General features: G+C 57.9%; 1 protein-coding gene across 2 annotated transcripts in view; it reads left to right on the top strand.

Moving 5' to 3' along the window:
* The window catches only part of TBXA2R (thromboxane A2 receptor), a 79,676-nt gene that overhangs the window by 17,416 nt on the left and 41,416 nt on the right, over positions 1-20,844 (top strand). Inside the window, exons 2-3 of one of the 2 annotated variants that reach the window (XM_044999040.1) lie at positions 2,633-3,184; positions 3,734-3,842. The gene's annotated coding sequence lies outside the window, so the exon portion shown is untranslated. The remainder of the gene's footprint in view (positions 1-2,632; positions 3,185-3,733; positions 3,843-20,844) is intronic. The other variant, XM_044999041.1, reaches the window with a different exon arrangement.

Here is a 20,844-nt window from a genome sequence, read left to right as displayed (position 1 = left end):
CAATGCGCAGTGAACGTGGCCGGTAGATGGTGGCTGGGTTTGATCTGAGTGCCCTGGCTTGGGCGGAGCCATGCCTGCGGGTAGCGCGGCTCTCTCCTGGGCAGAGAGCAGCCCCGCTCCCTTTGGGAAAGCAGCGTTTATAACTGCCTGGCTCCTCTGGGAGTCACTGCCGGCCAGGAGCAGCAAGGAGCAGCTACAGGCCTCGCAGATAGTTCCAGTCCCAGGCACTCCTGGCCGCTGGGCATTATGCTGCCCTCCGGTGCAGCTTGGACCCTGACCCCAGGACGTGCTGAGCAATGCTCCGTCCGTTCCCTGCTCAGCTTGGCTTGGGGCTTCCCAGCTGCAGTGACCTGGCTGCTGACACTCCGGCTGGCCGAGTCATTCGTCTGTCATCCGCGGGCGGCCTGGCCCCAGCCCGCAGGGACCGGGGGGTTGGACAGTGCTAGGGGTGGACACCCCCGCCCCGTGGCGATGGAATTCACCACATCGTAAACAAGTGACTAACCCAGATTAAGATGCCCAGTGCTACTCCCTGTCGATTTCAGAAAATGGGGGGCGGGCGGAGGCGGGGAGGGAAGGTTACAGCGAAGTGATGGTGAATTATAAATACGAGGGTGAGATTAGATACGGTGTTAACCTGCCTACTGGGCCGTCGTCCAGCAGCTCCCTAGTCACCCGCCTTTCTGTCCAGGCTGATCTAGCCAGCTGCCCATCTGACACACTGCCCAGCGAGCTGCTCGCGCCTATTCCCTCGTCCACCCAGCCTCCAGACAGGGGAGCGCTGGGATTGTGGCAGCCCTGGAGAGCTGGGCTCTCTCCCCAGCTGGCTGGGTGGCCTGGGGCAGATCAGTGTCTCAGGCCTGCTCAGCGCTTAGAACTTAGCTGGGCATAACGCCGGTGCCCCCGGGGTGTGAAACGCCCGCACCCCTCAGCATCGCCGGCCTGACCCAGTGTCAGCACGGCCAGGCTGACGGCCGCGTCCTTCCCTTGCTCAGGGAGGTGGGGTTACTTCCTCTGCCAGGGCCCTGCTCCGTCAGGCACTCGGGTGCTAGTGGGCCCCCACCTGCCACCCAGTCACCCCCTAGCGGGGCCAGAACTCGGGCAGGGGACAGGCGGAGCTCCGGAGTCCTGACTGCATCTCTGCATCCGTGTATTTAAACCGAGCACAGGAAATTGTCCACGCAGCTGGGATCCCCCTGCTTAGGGCTGCTTCCCTGGCGGTGCCTCCTGCTGCCTGCCCCGGGCTCTGCCCTCTGGCCTGTCACTGGATACCGGGATCTCCTGGGATCTGACCCAGCCAGGCCACTAGGTCGTCCTGGATGTGCCGTCATTACACACGGGGATACCTTGGAGCTCTGCCCCCGTAACCCGGTCGTGCAGACAAGCAGCATCGCCAGCGATAAAAGCGACATGTCTCATTGATTGAGTTTTGTAAGACTCAGTTAATTCCTGTTTGTTAAGTGTTTGGAGATCCTTGGGTAGCAACAGGCAGGCAATGTGTTTATATAACAACTGAGCCAGATACACCCAGAGCTTGTGTTTGTGTGTGTAGGTGTGGCGGGGGTGGCATGGGGTGTGTGGGGGCTGAGGATGGGGGTGTGTAGGTGTGGGGTGTGTGGGGATGAGTGGGGTGGGGGGTGGGGGGTGTAGGGGATGTGGGGGGCTGTGGGGGGGTGGGAGTGTGTAGGTGCAGGGTGTGTGGGTGTGTGTGTGGTTGGTTGGGGGTGTGTGGCTGGCCGCACACACACACATGTGTAATGTGAGTGTGGGGTGTGTGCATGGGGTGTGGGTGTGTGTGTAGGGTGGGGTGTGTGTGTAGGTGTGGGGGGGGTGTGGTTGGATGGGGGTGTCTGGCCGGCCACACACACACATGTGCAATGTGAGTTTGGGGTGTGTGGGGTGTGTGCATGGGGTGTGTGGTTGTGTGTGTAGGGTGGTGTGTGTGTGTAGGTGGGGGGGTGTGGTTGGATGGGGGTGTCTGGCTGGCCACACACACACATGTGCAATGTGAGTTTGGGGTGTATGGGGTGTGTGCATGGGGTGTGTGGTTGTGTGTGTAGGGTGGGGTGTGTGTGTAGGTGTGGGGGTGTGTGGTTGGATGGGGGTGTCTGGCCTGCGACACACACACACATGTGCAATGTGAGTTTGGGGTGTGGACACACGGGTGGCTCAGAAGCCAGACAGTTCTGTCCCCAGACAGCTTCAGCTGAGCCTCCAACCAGCGACCCCCGTTCAATTAATGCCGATTGCAATGTGATGGGGGTGCCGGGGACCAAGGCTCTGTCCCGCGCCCCCAGGGGAATACTCTGGGGAGGGGGCTTGCCCCAGACCAGGTTGCTGGGATTGGAATGTAGCCCTGCAGCCCCGCTCTAACCATTCGACCACACAGCCTCATTCGCTGCAATTGACAGCCTCTGTGCCGACCTGTGATCCTGCTCGTTTATCAGCGATGGCACCTGCGCTACCAGGGCCATCTCTGCCCAGCCTGCTGCCGTCCCTGGGGAGACCTACCTTAGAAAGTCAGGGTGCCAGGGCTCGCCTGCTGCGGGACACACTCAGTCCACAGCTTGAGGAGTTTCTGGCTGATAAATTTAGCTCTAGGCAAACGCTCTGTGTCCTTGTTCCCACACAGCTATAGCAATGGAGCCAGCGGTATTCAGGGTGCTTGACCCAGCCAGATGATCCCGAGGACAGAGACTCCAACCCCACCCGGAACCTGTCTCTTCTCCATCGGCGTGGAATCCATTCTGACGTCACTGAACGTCCCGGGCTGTGCAGCGCCTTATACAGAGCAACCTCTCTTCTCCCGGGGCGTTGATCACAGAGCCAGTTGCTTGTGCAGAAGGGTGGCTGCGTAATTCATGATCCTTAACCTGCTGAAGTCATTGGCAAAACTCCCCCTGACTTCAGTGCGAGCAGGAGCAGGCCCTTGCTCATTTGTTTTCAACGGGGCAGGACGTGGGGGACAGGAACCAGGACTCCTGGGTTCTGTTCTCCACTCTGCCAAGGACTCACTTTGTGACTTCAGACAAGTCACCCGGGGCCCAATTCGGCAGCCTTTCATCATCTGAATGATCCTGACTCAAGAGTTGCAGAATCAGGCCCTCAGCTGCTCCGTGCCTCAGTTTCCCCTCTGCCCAATGATACTTCCCCATCCCATGGAGGGAGGGGGTCTCAGTGATTGGTAAGTGCTTTGAGATCCCGGGCGCTTTGGAAAGCAGGACTTCGCTAGGATTCCTTGGTTCCTTAGCTGCTTTCACCCGCTGCGTTTGCTGGGGGATGGTGAGGGGAAATGAATGCCTCCCTTCCGTTCGGCAGGATGAGGCTTTGCAGTCTACGTCGCGCACTCTGTTTCCATCCCACCCCCTCTTGTGCTGCAGATGGGCAACTATTTATGGTCTTGTGATGCTTGCTAGACGGTGCCTTTCTGAGTCATTTCCCAGCTCCTCGCCCCCCAGGACCCCCACTAGGGTCTGCCCAGGGTCCGGGTTCCTTTTCCCTGTAGGCGGTGGCATGTCACCACTGCGGGTGCAGTCCCATGCACCTCCCTGCTTGGTCCACCGCTTCAGTTCCCATCCTCGGCTCCATCGCTGACCCCTGACCCCCGTCTGCCTCGCTCGCTGGCTCGGGGGAAGGAGCCAAGGCAGCAGTTAAAAAGCTGCAGCCTCTCTTGGTCTGTCTCTCCGCCCCTCTGCACAGTCATTTCTCCCCCCCACATCTGTGCTTCCATCAGCTGGGAAAGAGGTTCTTCAGCCAGCCACCCGCCAAGCAGGAGCACCTCTCCGTCGTGGCACCGCACCCCTTCTTCCCAGGGATCCCCCTAGGACCGAGCACTGCCAAAGGTAGGTGGAAAATATAATTGATTTGGCACAGCGCGTTGCAAACGAAAAAGGGCTTCCTTGAAAAAGAAACTTTAATTGTGAGTTACAGCCATGGCGCCTTAATTTCACTCAGCATAGACGTTAGCAACAGATGTTTGTGGTGGGGGAAATACAGATAGAAACCGAGTCTGTGTGAGACCAGAGACTGAACCCAAGTGTGTACGCAACCCCTGCCTGGCATCCCTTCCTCACCAGCTGTAAAGATCTTCCACTTTTCCCTTTTATGGAAAAGATACAAAATAAATAGGAATTCAGCCTCTTTCCATCGCTGCCTGCCTGGCTATCGGCAGCGTGGCTCTGTCAGAGGCTGGGATGAAGTGACTGGGTTTGGGGGAAGTGGCTTGTGACCAGCCCGCCTGGGCTGCGTGTGTAGCTAGTCTCATGCAAGCTAGCTGCAGCTGGAGCTGTCTGGCTGTAGCTGAATTAAAGATGGGCTCAAGCGCATGGTTTGGGTCTGGAGCCAATTCCAGACTTCCACCGAGTTCCGCTGTGCTTTGTTCTGGCCCCTCTCTCCTCGAAATCAAACACTCGAAGAGGAAAAGGCCTGTTCAGGGTTATTCCCTGTGACACGCTCCCTTGAGCTTTGCCAGCCTTTGGTCCCGCCACTCCAAAGCCACAGTGATCACAGCCGCAGGACACACGTCCTGGTATCACGCCTGAATTTTCCTTCGCTTAACTTCAGCCTGCAGCCCTGAGCGTGAGCTGACCCCCCTCTAGCCTCAGCGCTTACAACCTTCAAATACTTGCAGGCTGTTATCATGTCCCTCGGAGTCGTCTCTTAGCCAAACCATAAACATTTCGCTTTTGTAATCTCCCATGGGCTGTCAGCCCTCCCGCCCCAGAAGGAGTTTTGTTGTTCTCCTCTGTGCTCGCCCCTGGATCTAGGCGGCAAGATGCCCTTGGCCGAGAGGGCGGAGACTTTCTCTCGAGTTCTGAGGTCAGCAGCCACCAGCCGAGCGGAGCGAAAGGGGCTGGTTTGTACCAGTGGAAGCTGGCGACCCAGTGCAGGCTTAGAAGTGGCTCATTGCAGGCAGGCACTTGGCTACGCCCCATGGTGGACGATGCACGGAGGGTGCCGGGGGAGGTCGGTGTGGCTGCTGTCTGTGCTGGGCTTCGATGCGATGTGGCTGGTTGAAGGCCACGGAGCCCGTGGGGGCAGCCACTGCCCTCGGGTGTATCCCCGGGATGAGCCGGATTTGGCCCAGACCGACGCACGTGAGCAGGACACCAGCTGCTCTGGCTGGCTTACAAGTGGCAGCGAGTGCTGCGCTGCTCTGAGCCCACAGGGCCGGTTCACCCCCGCAGCCCCGCGGGCTCGCCCGTGTGCGTGGCGTCTCTCCGATGTGCCCCTAAGGACGGAGCCGCGGGCTGCGGAGGGAGAGATGGCCCAGGCTGGCGGGAAGCCAGATCCCAGCATGTGTCAGACGCTGCAATGGCCAGGGCTAAAAGACCCCGGAGACGAGTCCAAATCAAAGCCCTGAGCCAGGCCCCTGCTGCTGCACTCGGCAGTTCAGAGACAGGCTGCACAAGAACCTGGGGCCGAGCCCCCTGGGGTCTGTGGCTCGGTCCCTCCCTGTTCGGCACATGGCCCCCAAACGCTGGTTCTGTCTCCTGCCCTGGCCAGGCTGTACCACGCTGGGCTGCCACGGCTGGTGTGGATCCTCGTGGGAGCAGGACGCCGGCCCATGGCCAGGGGAGGGGACGTCACGTTGGCCCTGCCTTTGTGCCTTTATTTTGGGCTTGGCAGTGTAGGGCAGTGGTCAGAGCAGGACTGCTCTGGGGGTGTCCCCTGCCCCTCTGGTGAGAGCCCGCCAGTGCCTTCCCTCCCCAGAGCGAGTGCCCGCATCACTCCCCTCTTAGCCACCAGGGCCCAAAGACACGGCCAGGCCGGGAGCCCACGAGCTTGTGGAGAAACTGCCCCCAGGCCCAGGCCCACCTGCAGAGAGCTGGGGACAGAGAGCTCCTTGGAGCTCCATCGTGGGCTGGCCAAGCCCGGGAGAACACACTGCAGGGAGAGGCCTGCAGCAGCGGGGGCAGCTGGGAGAAGGGGCCAGCCCACCCCAGCCTCTCCCCCGCTTGGCTTGCTGCTCCTTAGCTAGGACCTTTGCAGGGGCCGGGGCCAGATTCTCCCGTCGGTCACACTGGCGTTGGCCTGGAGCACGTGCACTGGCTCCGCTCCCGCTTTGTACCTGTGGAAACGAGAGCAGAATCCGGCCCAAGATGCACTGTGCCCGTGGAGCCTCCTGAAGTCACCAGGCTGCCCAGGGACAATGAGGCACAAGAGAAACCAGAGACACGAGAGGAACGTCCAGAGACCCCGGCAGCGCCCGCTGACGCTCACGCTCGCTCTCTGGGTTTTCTGTCGGTCGGTGCCCATCCCATGGGAGCTGAGTGCCAGTGGAGCCAGGAGAACTGCAGCACGAGGCGTCCAGTGCACCCGACCGACGCCTTTATCGGAAGAAAAGCGATTTAGAAAAACACACGGTGGCTGATAAAACAAACCTGAGTCTGCCAACGCCAAAGGAGTTAACGCCAGCGGCAGCAGCACCGTGAAAATTCACCCTGGGTCTGTGTTTTATTGATGTTAGAGAAACAGGGAGCCCCAGCGGCGAAGCTCCCGCACCTCTGCGCTGGGCTGCCGAGCCAGAGTCACACTCTGCCCTCGGGGACCCTGTTCCTGCAACCGGCTCCGCGCAGGTGGAGCCTCGTGTCCATGGCAGGGATCTGATGCCAAGAGCCGGGCAGGGTTCGTATTGTCTCTCCAGCCCGCAATGAAACACAGCTTAGGGCCGCCTGTGAGGTCCCAGCTGCAACGGATTTGTTCTTGCTGCTGGCAATTTGCAGGGACCGCATTACAACGAGCTGCGGGGTGCGTGTGTGTCCTAGTAACCCCAGCGAAGCAGGCGGAACCAGGCCTTTGCGATAGCTTCCGATGGCATGTCCCAATCGCAATCCTCCCAAATGCGTCCCCAGGCCCTTTGCAGGGGCTGGCTGGAGGCTGCCCCCAGAGCAATGCAACGATGGGGTGGGGCACAGAGCTCCATCGGGGCACTGCAGGGCTGAGCGGCTCTGCTCTAGCCAAGGTCCCTGTGGGGGCCACGGGGCCTCGCAGCCACCTCCTCCCCCAGCCTGCTGGAGCTGGTTCTCATTCCGTACTCAGGCCCACGCGAGGATCTGCCACGGTGCAGGCAGCAGGGTGCAGGGAATGACTCTGGCGGCATGCGGAGGTGCAGCAGGGGAGTGAGACGGCTCCCCCGGGGGCAGGGCTGGCCTACCCCACGCAGGGTTACACGCCCCCCCCTTGTCACTGTCTGGTCCAGAGCCAGGGGCTGGCTGCTCTGCCGTGGGGCTGGGCGTCAGGTCCAGGTTTTCCACCTCCCAGGGTCACCTCTGGGGCCTCAGCTCCCGGTCTGTGAAATGGGGCTACGGATCCTGTCTCCACCTGGCCGGGCTGTCGAGCGTGTCAGCAGTTTGGGGGCAGGGCTGTGTGGTCGTGCGATGCTGTACCGGGTGGCTCGAGGGGCTGGGGCTAGAGGCAACCCTGGGGAGTCCCCAGAATGGGCAGCAGGTGGGAGCCCCGGAAGTTGGCAGAGAGTCTTCACAAAGTGAGGAAAGGCTCCTGCAGGGAAGCTGCAGACCAGGGGTTGCCCCAGGCAGGGAGGTTGGGGAGGAGGCAGGGAAACCTTGGGAATGGATTTGTGACTCTTATTTGCAGGTAATTTGCTATTAAAAGCCTAGTCCCCAGGGAGGGGTATTTTTGACCAAGGGAAGTTTTATTTAAACAGTCCAAGAAGGGAAACTGAGGCTGGCTGCCGGTAGCGTGACCTGTGGCCATGATGGGGCGCATGGGAGGCGGCCGACTCCAGTTCCAAGTGCCCAGCCCAACGGAATTTGAGTCTCCACTGGGGCATGTACCGAGGTGGCTATCCTGAGCCGTGGCTACGCTGCTACTGAGTCCGCAGCCGGGGGGCAGGCGGGTTTGTACCTGGGCGTCTAACCCCCGGGGCTGCCGCCACACTGCTCTCTGGAGCTGCTAGCAGGAGCAGAGCCAGCGTGTGTCTGGCTCCCCGCCCTGGGGATGGCACGTCCTGGTGGGAAGAGGGAGACTGCGCCAGGTCGACACTTAAACGTTTTGCCAGCTGAAAAACCTCCCACCTCTGACCGACATGGGCCTGCTGGCAAAGCCCTGGTGGGGCCCCAGTTACATTTGCTGGGATCGCTTGTTCTGCTTGGGCACTGGCATAAGCCGTGCCACAGATGCCCTCTTGCTGCATCTCCGCTGCAGGGTTTGCCAGGATAGCACCGGGCCCTGTCTAGTGCAGACAGGGCCCTGTAAACACCTGAACTAAACATCCCGATCTCTGCCCCAGCTCATCGCCTGGCCTCTGTGCTCCCGCCAACCCTGGCTGCCCGGTAGGAGATCTTGGACAAGAGTGTGCAGTGTCCAATCTGTCTCTCTTCCCGCAGGCTCTTCCCAGCAAATGTGAGCAGTGGGGAGCCCCCAGAAAAGCCCCTGCTGTGGTGCTAATCAGGAATGACAATAAACTGTGACTTGTTTATGGGCTGCAGCTGGGGAAAGAGGGACGTGGGCCTGCAGAATTTCTCTGTCGGAGTGACACGGACGCCAAGTTCAGGTCCTTTTTTAAGCTCTGAACAATGAGGGCAGGAAGTGAGCTTGTGGTGGGGAAAACCAACCAACCAAAACCCCAGAGCTTTAAGAGGACACGATCTGTTTAAATAGCATGGGCCTGATTTCCCTTGCACTCAGACTTACGCCAGAGTGGGGGAGATCAGAATCAAGCCCCTAATTTTGCTGTAAACATATTTCTCCCCCCAGGGTCCTAGCACCTAGCAATTCAAATGGGCAGAATTTAAAAAATGTCAGTTCCCTTCTGCCTGGCCCAGCGGTTTGCTTTTGCATTTGCAGGTGAGCTACCTGTCAGTTTCCCTTTTGTGTAGGGTTGGTTTCACTTTTCGGCTTGTAAATACCACAGGGGAAGGTTTGCTTGTTGAACAATAACCATTTCCATTGCCATAAAACCAGCCGTTTCTGTCTGAGCTTCGTTGTCTCGTCCGTTCCGTTCAACATGCGGATTTCAAACCAGGACCATGTGCTATTAACTTAGGGACCACTGGAAAACAGGCCCTGGTAACGGCCGGGAGTGTGGGCAGGCCCACCCAGGTGGATCGCTCATGGATGTTGTTCGGGTTAAGTGACAGCTGAAGTCACTGCTCTTCCAGGACGTCCGGGCCTGCTTGTCAAACCGGCCTCCTGGCCTGCGAGGCCCCAGCTCCAGGGAGGAGACAATGGGCAGCGCGCGCCCAGGGAGTTTGGCCCGAGTGGCAGTTCCTTCTGGGAAGTGCCACGGCTGGTTTTGAACCTTACCCTGGAATTGCTGCGGGCGCAGTTAAAGCAGCAATAAAGCGCTGGCTGTAAACCTGCTTTGGTTTCGGATTAGCAGGGCTCTGGGCTCCTGGGCCCCGGCCGAGGCTCTTGGAAAGCCGCCACCGGGAGGCTCAGGAATTAGCAGGTGGGAGGTGGCTTTGGTGGCTGTAGCTGAGGCGCCGGAGGTCCCAGCAGAGCCCGTGAGCACGGGAGTGTTTGGGCGGAGCAGGAGCTGCACCTCCCGGTAAGCGTCCGTTCCTTCTCTTGGGCCTTGCACTCTGTGGGGCTGTGCTGGGGGCTAGACACCAGGGGCTGGGGGAGGGGCCGTCGCTGCGGCAGGAGCAGTTAACAACCAGCAAACAGGCAGACACACGCCGACTGTCAGACGGGTGTCGCCGAGCGAGGCCTCCTAGGAGGGTCCTTGGCACCAGGCGTCAGGAGACCAAGCTCAGGTCCAGGCTGTAAGTGGGTGCGCGGAGCGAGCATGGGGTGGGGGTCCCACATGGAGCGAGCACAGGGGGGTCCCACATGGAGCGAGCACAGGGTGGGGGTCCCACATGGAGCGAGCATCCGGGGGGGGATCCCACATGGAGCGAGCATGGGGGGGTCCCACATGGAGCGAGCATCCGGGAGGGGGTCCCACATGGAGCGAGCACGGGGGGGGTCCCACATGGAGCGAGCACAGGGGGTCCCACATGGAGCGAGCACCCGGGGGGGGTCCCACATGGAGCGAGCATGCGGGGGGGGGTCCCACATGGAGCGAGCACGGGGTGGGGTCCCACATGGAGCAAGCACGGGAGGGTCCCACATGGAGCGAGCACGGGGGGTCCCACATGGAGCGAGCACGGGGGGGTCCCACATGGAGCGAGCACCCAGGACAGGTCCCACATGGAGCGAGCACGGGGGGGGTCCCACATGGAGCGAGCACGGCGCGGGGGTCCCACATGGAGCGAGCACGGGGGCGTTTGCACTGTGTGGGCCGGGCACGGCAGGGAGGGCGGCTCCGTTAACAGTCGGGTCGACTAAGAGGTTGAAATCTGGAAAATAAGAAAACCCTTTGACCTGAATAACGAGCAGCCCACAAACGAGATCCAGCCCTGCTCCATGCAGGGTTAAAGCCCAGTCTGACTGCGCAGTGTGGAGACCAGCCGCAGACTAGCTTGCGGCCACCTGGCTTATGTAAGTAGCTGGTGCCAGCAGCTCGGGGAGCTCAGAGCCCAGGGGCAGCATCGGGAGGGCAGAGCTGCTGGCCTGAAGGAGCAGAGGCTCCGGGCTCTTTATGGACCTGGCACAGGAGGGCGCTGTGGAGCGCTGGGGAAGCCAGTCTCCTGACGAACGGGGCTTCAATGTATCCGGCATCGGGGAACGTTTCGGGGAAGGGGGCGCCTCTGCCGAAGGGATGGGCTCCCCCTAAGTCTGAGTGGAACCGGGCGTCCCTCAGACTGGGGAGGAATGTTTGACCCGGGAGCTGGTGGAAGGGTGGCAGGAGCTGAGGAGCTCCCAGGTCGGAATGGTGTCTGGGCGTCCGATCAAAGGGGTGGTGCAAAGTGCACCTGCACGAGAGCAGGAACAGGTCAGAAGTCTGTAACTCAGACCAAAGGGTTCAATACAAACTGGCACCTGGTCAAAACTAAACCCTAGAAATGCCTGTGTGCAAATGCAAGAAATGGCAAAGCAAACCCTGGGCTGCCCGGGGACGGCCTCGGCCCATTGCGGAGATGGGGCAGAATGACCCCAGGCCGGGCAGTAGCTGCCCGGGAGATTCAGGTGGGAACGCCTGCTCAGCATTGCCCAGGTGACCGAGGCAGGTTGTGGAATCCCCATTGCCGGCCCGGAGGTTTTTCGGGCAGGTTGGACAAGCTCCTGTGGGGAGGCTCTAAGTTGACTTGGTCCTGCCTCCGCGCCGGGGGATGGACGAGACGACCCCTCGCGATCTCTTCCAGACGAGCATCGCCATGGAGACCAATGGCCATGGGTCATACCTGGGTACAAGCGGAGGAAGCCAAAGCGGTGGGGGCGCAGTGCTGAAGCATAAAGCGGCCACAGAATCGCGGGCGAGAGGAATTCTGAGCGGCGAGGCCTGCACATCCCCAGCGGTAGGAGTGTGTCACTGCATCAGTGGGGCCGCACGACCGGGCTCCAAATCTAGGAACCGAAACTAGGGGCAAGGCAGCAAACCAATAGTAACGGGGGACTTCAGCGACCCGCCTACGGACGGGTCACCCAGCCCAAGGGGACGGGGCGGGAGAAACAGATCTGGACACTTCCCGTGATTGCGCCGTGGAGCAGCGAGTGCCAGAGGCTCTGCTTGGTGACGCCGAGGTAACTGGCACGAGCTAATTTGAGAAGAGACAGGAGCTGAACCACTCAGGACCCGAGACCACGACATAACTAGTCAACACCCCGGGGCGGGGAGGAGCCAGGCGGGGAACGTTGGAAAGGGCAAAGGGCCCAAAGCTGCACGTAACGGAATCGAATCCCCAGACGTGGCCTGGGTACAACACTAGAGTCTCAGCAGACACGTGTCCCACCCAACCAACAGGAAGCCGGGCAGGCGAGAAGCCAAGCAACAGAACTGCACGGCGGGGTCGAGAGCGTTTTCAGGCAAACCGAAATCCTGCCAGATTCGGAGCCCCGACCCCATGAGTCCACCAGTCAGGAGCACAAAGTGCAGCAGGCGATAGGAGAGGGGGAAGTCAGAGGGGCCAGATAGGTAAAGGTGTAAAAACCAGGCACAAGCAAGTCTTTAAGTCTCAGAAGAATGGGTGAGCCTGCTGGATCACCAGGAGTTAATGGGCGCAATCAAGGGAGATAAGGACATTGCTGAGAAGCCAAATGATTTCCTTGCATCAGTCTTCACTGCCGAGATGTCATGGGAATTCCTACCCCGGGGCGCCTCTCTGGCCGCTATGAGAGAGCTGCTGGAGCAGACGGATCATTTAAAATGCAATACGGGCCCAGACCCAGATGGGCCAGCCAGAGGTTCCGAAGGAACCGAGGTACGAGGTAGCTGAGCTGCTAACCAAACCGGGAAATCCCTTATTCAAAACACCTGCTGTTCCAGAGACTTGGAGGGAGCAAATCTTGGACTTGTATTTTGAAAAGGCTCCGGGGTACCTCACCTCTCAGCTGAGAAGCTAGTTAAAAACAGACTGACAAACCGTTGTGGAGATCAGGCCATGACAGGGTCAAACCAGGAGGGATTCAGAGCTAAGGAAAATTGGGTCTCACTGATATCTTAGAATTCTTTGCCCACGTTGGTACAGTAGTGAGTAAAGAAGAACCAACTGACCATAATTTATTTATACTGCCAAGTAAAGCTTTTTTAGCTGCTAAAGAAGCTAAATCACTAGGGGGCAAGAGGCAAAACATTGTCACGGATCAAAAACTGGTTCAGAGTCAGAAAACAAAGACTAGGATTGAATGGTGAATTTTCATCATGGCCAGAGGTGAACAGCAGGAGCCACGGGAGTTCTGTGCTAGGTCGGGGTATCCAGTATGTTTGTTAGTGATGTGGAAAGGGGGGGAGGAGCAGTGTGTGTGTGGGAGGAATCTGCCCAGGACAAACAGTAATTTGGTGAGTCAGGACCAGAGAACACAGTCAGGGAACTTCAGAGAGGAACCCTGGCAGGGAAACAGGCCACACAATTACCTAGGAAGGTGGAATCTCCATCCTTAGAGGTTTTTAAGGTCAGGCTTGACAAAGCCCTGGCTGGGATGATTTAGTTGGGTTTGGTCCTGCTTTGAGCAGGGGGTTGGACTAGATACCTGCTGAGGTCCCTTCCAACCCTGAGATTCTCTGATTCTAATGACAAATGAAATTCAGAGTTGACAAATGCAAAGCAATGCAGATTACAGGGGAAAACAAACTGCCGGTGCTCCATACAGGGTCCAAATGAACTGTCTCAGCTCAAGAAAAGGGAGCTCAGGGGAGACTCCTGCTGCAGTCAAAGGAGCGAGCACAGGGTGAGGCTGCATAAGGGAATAATAGAGAGAATTCTCTAATGCCTTTATGTAAATCAGTGGTGCAGCCTCCCCTGGACACTGCGTGCGATGCTGGTCACTGCGGCTCACGAGGATATAGCAGAACTAGAGGGAGTGCAGACAAGGATGAGGAGAATAAGCAACAGCTTGGAAAAACTCTCCTTGGAGGAGAAATGGAAAAGGCTGGGATGTTACGCCAGCAAGGAGACGTGATAAAGGTCTGTAAATAAGGGAGCTCAGGAGCCCTGTTCTCCTTCCCTCACCGTAACACAAGGACAAAGGGGCATTCAGTGAAATGAAAAGGTGGGAAATTCCAAACCAATCAAAGGGAATACTGTCTCAATCAGTGATTAAACTGGGGAACTCACTGCCACAAGAAGATGTTGTGGCCAAGAAACAAGATTAACAAGATTCAAAAAGAGATTGGGCATCGGGTGAAAGTGATCAGGACATGATAGATTTCATGATTCAGAAGAAAGAAAGGCATAAGAACAGCAGAATCCTCCCCCAGGCTCTTGGCTACCTGCTCCCAGCAGGCTGCTGCCCGGGCTCCCCCCTCACCGCTGGGGCTCCCCACTCCGAGCATGGCTGCCGGTTGCAGGGAGTTCAGAGCGGTCCCGGTGCCGCTGCCCTGAGCAGAGCCAGTAGAGGTGTGAAATGGACGAGGGTGTCAGTTTCACTGCTGGTGGGCTCTGTGCTGGGAAATGGAGCTGGAGCAGGGCTCACAGCAGGGGCTATCACCCTGGGGAAGGTGGGGGTCTAGTGCCCCACACTCGGCTCTCAGTGCCCCACAATGCCCCACGGCACTCGATGCAAGCGCTCCTGGGCGGATGCGCCGACTGGCAGGAGGAGAGTAGGACGGACACCAAGGGCCGATTGAATGACCGCAGTGGCTGTACGTCGACCTCAATTAAGTCCACCTAGTTTTGTAGTGTGGAGAAGCCCCAAGGCCCGTAATGAGTCACAGTGAGCAAGGACGATAAAAGGCCGTGAGAAGAGGTTATTGAAGGGAAAGTGCAGGTCGCTCCTCGGGGGGAACGGGGCCTGTTAACTGACGACATCAAGATGGCTGAAGTGTTTAATGCCTATTTTGCTTCGTTGGTCACTATAAAAGTGAATGGTGACCAGATACTCAGCACAATGAATATTAACAACAACGGGGAAGGAACGCAAGCCCAGATAAGGAGAGGACAGGCTGAAGAATGCATCCTGCTAAGGGCTGTTCTAGAGAAGACAGTGATCAACTGTTCTCCATGTCCCCTTAAGGCAGGACAGGAAGCAATGGGCTGCATCTGCAGCCAGGGAGATCTAGGTTAGATCTCAGGAGAAGCTTCCTACCTGTCCGGGGAGGGAAGCTCTGGAACGGGCAGATGACAGAACTGGAGGTTTTTAAGATCAGGCTGAACAAACACCTGTCAGGGCTGGTCTCGGGTTACTTGGTCCTGCCTCAGCGCAGGGGGCTGGACTCAGGGGCCTCTCCAGGTCCCTCCCAGCCCCACATTCCGATGGCTCTGTGCTTTCCGAGGCCGTGAAGACTGTCCACAGTGATCGTAATGAATTACAGCCGAACGTCTGGGAGGGACGCGGCGCGTCGTACTTCAGGATCTCAGCCGATCTCTAGCAGGAGAGCGCGGGATGAGACCTGTCTGGGCCGGGGGGAGGGAAGGCACAGCAGCTTATCCCACAGCTTACATCTTCCTCTGCAGCAGCTGGCAGAGCCAGGGTCCTGGGCTAGCTGGACCTGGGCTCTGAGCTTGTCTGGCCTCCGTCTGGTCCTGCAGTGGGGCAGGGTGTGGGGGGCGGCGTGTTCTGCGCCATGCTCCCAGGCTGTCAGTCTGGCACCTTTCCCCAGCATGGAATTCACTTTCAACCATAGACAACTCGCTCCCGAGCACGACGGGGGATGGGAGGCTGACTTCCCAGAGAAAGATGGGACCTTTCTGTGGCATGTGTTTTCCCAGGCTGGAGCAGCTCCTGGCATCCGGAATGAAAACAGTGAATTCCTAGCGTTCAGCCCCGGAGCCAGCAGGACTCCTGGGTGGACTGCAGAGCGCCGGGATGGGACGAGGCCTGCAAAGAAAATATCATTTGGATCCAGTTTTCCAAGGCCCCAGAGGTGGGAGGGGTTTGGGCCCTGGGTTCTGGCCCCGCTCTGATTTAGCAGGGAAATGGTCTCCCTTGGTGGAGCAGAACTCTGGGGAGGCTCCAGGCCAGTGAATTCCTTTGCCATGAATATTGATGGGGTTAAAGATGCCACAGGAATCTCAGCATGTAACTTACCAATAAGGCCAGTTTGTGCAGCAAGCGCCATCCCTAGGAGTAATCAAATTCCAGCATCCCCAAAGGGCTACAAGTCACCATGCCCAGCTAGACACGTGCGATTGCTTCAGGCTGGCCTGGATTGGGGGTGGGGGGCAGAGGGCAGCTTCCTTGTCAGGGGATGGCGTTCACAGCACGTCTGCCCTTCCCTGGCTCCCTTTCGTGCAAGGAGCTCAACACATTTTACAAGGCAGTATCATTATCCCTGCTGCACAGCTGGGGAAACTGAGGCACAGGGCAGGCCCGTGAATTGCTCCAAGGTCATGGTAGAGGCCGGAGTGAAGCCCAGGAATCCGGATCATCCTCACAGCCTCCTGCCTGACTCGGTGCAACCTTAACCTGCTCACGTGTCAGCAGAATGTTTGCTCTGTGAGCGAGGGTTTGCGTTAGGTTGCGAGGGAGGCTCGTGTATCTAGTGAATGGGGCAGGCAGTCTCTCGTGATGATGTGGGTCCGGCCCTGGCAGTGTAGACTGACAGGTGGGCGTTTGGGTGAAGTGAAGAGGGGTCCCAGCATGATGTATTTCCTTGCTGGTGAGGGTTGGTCGTGGGGGGTGGTGCTGTCCTGCTTTCTTGATCCCTTTTTGTTTGTGCATCAGCCAGTCATATCAGCCACGGTCCTCTTCAGTAATACTCCCCCGGGGCTTCCATGCCAGTGTCCAAACTCTGCTGTACAGAGGGGCATCATGCCAAACACTCAGACACTGGCCGAAAAGTCGCAGAAGCCGGGTTCCATCTCCAGTTCAGCCTCAGAAGGGCTGTGGGATGACAGCCAAGTCATTCCCCTCTCCGTGCCTCAGTTTCCCCACCTCTAAAACGGGGCTAATGGCACTGACGTGCCCTGGTAACACGCTGTGAGCACTCAAGTACTCATCTGGCATCTCAGCACAGTATCTGAGCACCTTTAACAACCCTCCGTGAGGTAGGGCAGGGGTATTCACCCCCATTTTACAATGGAGACTGATGCACAGGGAGATTAAGTGACTTGCCCAAGGGCACATAGGAAGTCTGTGGCAGAGCTGGGAATAGAACCCCATTTTCTTGATTCCCAAAACAGCTCCCGAATCACTGGACCATCCTTCCTCTTCTAGGGAGGCCCACGGATGAAAAGGAGTGAGCATGACTTTAGCAAAGCTTTTGATACGGTCTCGCACAGTATTCTTGCCAGCAAGTTAAAGAAGTCTGGGCTGGATGAATAGACTGTAAGGTGGATAGAAAGCTGATTAGATCGTCAGGCTCAACGGGTAGTGATCAACGGCTCCATGTCTAGTTGGCAGCCAGTTTCGAGCGGAGTGCCCCAGGGGTCGGTCCTGGGGCCGGTTTTGTTTAATATCTTCATTAATGATCTGGAGGATGGCATGGACTGCACTCTCAGCAAGTTTGCAGATGACGCTAAACTGGGAGGAGAGGTAGATACGCTGGAGGGTAGGGATAGGATACAGAGGGACCTAGACAAATTAGAGGAATGGGCCAAAAGAAACCAGATGAAGTTCAACAAGGACAAGTGCAGAGTCCTGCACTGAGGATGGAAGAATCCCATGCACTGCTACAGACTAGGGACCGAATGGCTGGGCAGCAGTTCTGCAGAAAAGGACCTAGTGGTTACAGTGGACGAGAAGCTGGATATGAGTCAACAGTGCGCCCTTGTTGCCAAGAAGGCAGCAGATCGAGGGATGTGATCATTCCCCTCTATTCGGCATTGGTGAGGCCTCATCTGTAGTCCTGTGTCCAGTTTTGGGCCCCACACTACAAGAAGGAAAGAGTCCAGTAGAGGGCAACAATGAGTGAGGGGGGATTTGATAGCAGCCTTCAGCTATCTGAAGGGGGGTTCCAAAGAGGATGGAGCTCGGCTGTTCTCAGGGGTAGCAGATGACAGAACAAGGAGTAATGGTCTCAAGTTGCAGTGGGGGAGGTCTAGGTTGGATATTAGGAAACACTATTTCACTAGGAGGGTGGTGAAGCACTGGGATGGGTTCCCTAGGGAGGTGGTGGAATCTCCTTCCTTAGAGGTTTTTAAGGTCAGGCTTGACAAAGCCCTGGCTGGGATGATTTAGTTGGGGTTGGCCTTGCTTTGAGCAGGGGGTTGAACTAGATCCCTCCTGAGTTCTCTTCCAACCCTGATATTCTCTGATTCTATGATTAGCCCATCTCCCTGCAGGTGCATTGCGTGTGTCTGTGGCTGGTGTGTCTCTCCAGCCAGCTGCGGTGGGGCTGGGGTTTCCGGGATGCACACAGAGAGGGCGGAGTGGGCTGCAGCTCGTATGTGTGTGCGTCTGTCCCTAGCCTTATTTTTCAAACAACATCAACTGTAAATTCTGTGGCTGAAACCCTGCATGGGCCACAGCGTCTCCAGGCTTCACAGTGTGAGACGGTTTCCTCTGAGAACTGTTCTAACGCCTCTGCCCGGCACGCTGGACCTTTTCTCCTATGAACTTTTTTATTACTTTTTTAAAAAAAGATACAGAGAAAAACCAAGCAGAACAAAATCCACAGCAGCAGCTCATAACGCCTTAGCCGGGTGCTGGGTAACCTTAGCTCTAGTTTAAACACACTATGACTGGTTAAAATAGAAATCAGTGGTTTGTATTACACAGTTTACAAACAAACACATTTGGCTTCTAAAAATCCAGCCAGGGAAAGAAAAATGCTTCAGATAAGATGTGACATTCTAAACCGTGGGGGAGCGTCCTGTAACCCCCACGTTCCTCCTGTATCGATCATTGATCTGGCATATAAAGCAGGCCGAGTGAGGTATCGGGGAGAGGTTGTGACTGGCTGAAACCCACTGCTCTGTCTAATTGGTGTATCGTTAGTGCATATGAAGTTATACGATTGTGTTGTATGGTTGGCACTAAAACATGCAGGAAGTTGGGGAATCAGGTTAATTATCAGCTAACTAACGATATAGGGAAATAAGGAAAGTAACCAATGCCGGGCAGGTGTCAAAACAATCCCCACCAGCCATTGTCCAGCGAGGGAGTTACAAGTCAATGACCCCTGCATGAGGCCACACGCTTGCCTGGGGACTCAGCAATGTCCCCCGGACACGCCGGGACTGTGTTCTCCAAGCCCAGGGGACTGAGGGTATCAAACAGAGCACAGGGGCCCCAGGCTGGGCCTTTCTCCTGCCCCCACCTATGCTGCACACAACAAGGACACTGCCAAGACTGAAGACTCCAACAGAGGAGTCTGGCCCAGGTTTCACGGGTGAAATCTGTGTATTATGACCTGCAATATCCAGTGGGGTGAGAAAAACGGCGTCATCTAGCTGTTACCCGGGCTAATAGAGCTGAGAGGTTAGACCAGCGGCGGATTATCGCCTAGGCCAACAAGGCCTAGGCCTAGGGTGACAAATTTTCAGGGGCGGCAAATTTGCTCGCACCCCCTCCCCAACTCCGCCCCTTCCCCAAATGCCCAGCCCGCCTCCTCCCCCAGGCGCGCCGCCCTCGGGCCACCTCTCCCCCAGGCGCTTCCCTCGGGCCACCTCTCCCCCAGGCGCTTCCCTCGGGCCACCTCTCTCCCAGGCGCTTCCCTCGGGCCACCTCTCTCCCAGGCGCTTCCCTCGGGCCACCTCTCCCCCAGGCGCTTCCCTCGGGCCACCTCTCTCCCAGGCGCTTCCCTCGGGCCACCTCTCCCCCAGGCGCTTCCCTCGGGCCACCTCTCCCCCAGGCGCTTCCCTCGGGCCACCTCTCCCCCAGGCGCTTCCCTCGGGCCACCTCTCTCCCAGGCGCTTCCCTCGGGCCACCTCTCCCCCAGGCGCTTCCCTCGGGCCACCTCTCCCCCAGGCGCTTCCCTCGGGCCACCTCTCCCCCAGGCGCTTCCCTCGGGCCACCTCTCCCCCAGGCGCTTCCCTCGGGCCACCTCTCCCCCAGGCGCGCCGCGCTTCCCTCGGGCCACCTCTCCCCCAGGCGCTTCCCTCGGGCCACCTCTCCCCCAGGCGCGCCGCCCTCGGGCCACCTCTCCCCCAGGCGCTTCCCTCGGGCCACCTCTCCCCCAGGCGCTTCCCTCGGGCCACCTCTCCCCCAGGCGCTTCCCTCGGGCCACCTCTCCCCCAGGCGCGCCGCGCGAAAGCGCTGGGAGGGAGGGCGAAGCGAGTAGCGGCGCGCTCGGAGGAGAGGGAGCAGAGGTGAGCTGGGGCCGGCGGGTGTGGGGAGTGACTCTTGGGGGTGGGCAGGGAACCACTCCCCGCCCCAGCTCATCTCCACTCCACCGCTGCCATCCCCCGAGCGTCACAACTCCCCTTCTCCCCCCTCCCTCCCAGGCTGGCCACGGGAGAGCGGAGGTGAGCTGGCACGGGGGGAGAGTGGCAATTTTTTGAGGGCCTAGGGGCGGCAAATTTGTTAATCCGCCACTGGGTTAGACTGCATGCGTCTATTTAATTGTATTTTGGTAACTAACTCTGACTTTTTGCCTATCACTTAATATCACTTAATATCTGTCTTTAGTGGTCAATACATTTGTTTAACTGTTTATCTTTACTAGTGAGTTTGCCTGAAGTGTTTGATTCGGGTGCTGGCTCAGGTTACAAAGGCTGGTGTATATCCACTTTCCATGGACGAAGAGGTGAACCAATTAATAAATCTGCACTGCTTGTCTTGAGCAGTGCAAGGTGGTATATTCCTGAGGTGCAGTGCTGGGAGCTGGGGGGAATCGGCTCTGGTGCTTTGGTCTGTGTGATTCGTGAGTGGGGCTCCACACGCTGTTGTGCTGAGTGATCACAGTGCCTGGAGGGGTTTGCTGCTTGTCACTGGCAAGGCGTTGTGTGAGACAGCCCAGGCTGGAGAGAGGTCAGGGCACAGCGGTCCCACAGGCTGCACCCCGGGGATCCCGTCACAGAGGCGCCATGAGCAGGGTGAAATACGCAGCTTGTTGTACTGAGCAAGATTCGCATTTCATACACCAGTGTAGGATTTTAAGTGCGGTGGCTGAGGACAATCAGGCAGAGGCTGCCAGTTTGTTATTTTCTGTTTGCTTATATCGGGAGCAGGAAGTAGAAACAGAAAAGCAAACGAGTGAAAGCAGTGAAGCCGTTGTGAAGCTGGAGCTTTTTAGACTGCAGGTTGCAGAACAAGAAAGCGAGCGCCAGAGACCACTGGAACGGAAAGAGCTGATGCTAAAGGAGAAGCAGGAAGAAAGAGAGTGGGAGGAGAGAGGGAGAGAAAGTGAAAACACCAGCTGGACCCGCTAGAGAAGTAGAACCAGAGCCCAGCGATTCACATTACTCTGAAAATCCCCAGTTGGGACCATGTATGTCCTGCATACAATGAGGCAGACGA

Source organism: Mauremys mutica, chromosome 24 (assembly GCF_020497125.1).
Source record: "Mauremys mutica isolate MM-2020 ecotype Southern chromosome 24, ASM2049712v1, whole genome shotgun sequence".
Taxonomy (NCBI): domain Eukaryota; kingdom Metazoa; phylum Chordata; order Testudines; family Geoemydidae; genus Mauremys; species Mauremys mutica.
The sequence above is the reverse complement of the archived record's forward strand: the minus strand, read 5'-3'. Positions and strand labels throughout refer to the sequence as shown.